We start from the raw sequence: 560 nt of genomic DNA on the forward strand, positions 1-560 counted from the left end.
CTCTTTGCTACGCTTCGTGCTCCTCATAGCGCGAACCTCGCCGCCCACAACCCGAGACGGGCATTTCCTCTTTCCTCCTAGAAACGGGCAGGTGAACCTTGTCCCTCAGAAAGAGGGACGTAACCGCGCCGCCCTGGCTCCAAGCCCGGTTAGCTTCGCTTTCGAAGCCACGTGAAGGCGGCGGCGCGGGGGCGAGTCGTCGGCCATTCCTCCCTGCCTCTCTCCCTCCCTCCCTCCGCTTCCCAGCTGAAGAACACGGGTCTAAGCCTGGGCGGTGGCGTCGACACGTGTCGCTGCTGCTGGTGCTGCCGCTTTGCACCGCGGGCGAGGAAGCCTGCCTGAGCGCAATCGAGAGAGCGGGCCGCTCCGCGCCTTTTTGTCGCCCTCCCCACGCCCGACAAACTGGCGTGTGAGTTTAGTACTGTACTCCGGAGGAGAAAATGTGCCCAAAGAGAAATTAACCTAAGGTGTTTAGGCCGTTGGATTGGCACCCTAAAGCAAGGCCACCACTTGCTGAGAAATAAATGCATGAAGCGTTGCAAGAAGATTGAGAGACATTT

This window comes from Pogona vitticeps, chromosome 3, assembly GCF_051106095.1.
Source record: "Pogona vitticeps strain Pit_001003342236 chromosome 3, PviZW2.1, whole genome shotgun sequence".
NCBI lineage: Eukaryota > Metazoa > Chordata > Lepidosauria > Squamata > Agamidae > Pogona > Pogona vitticeps.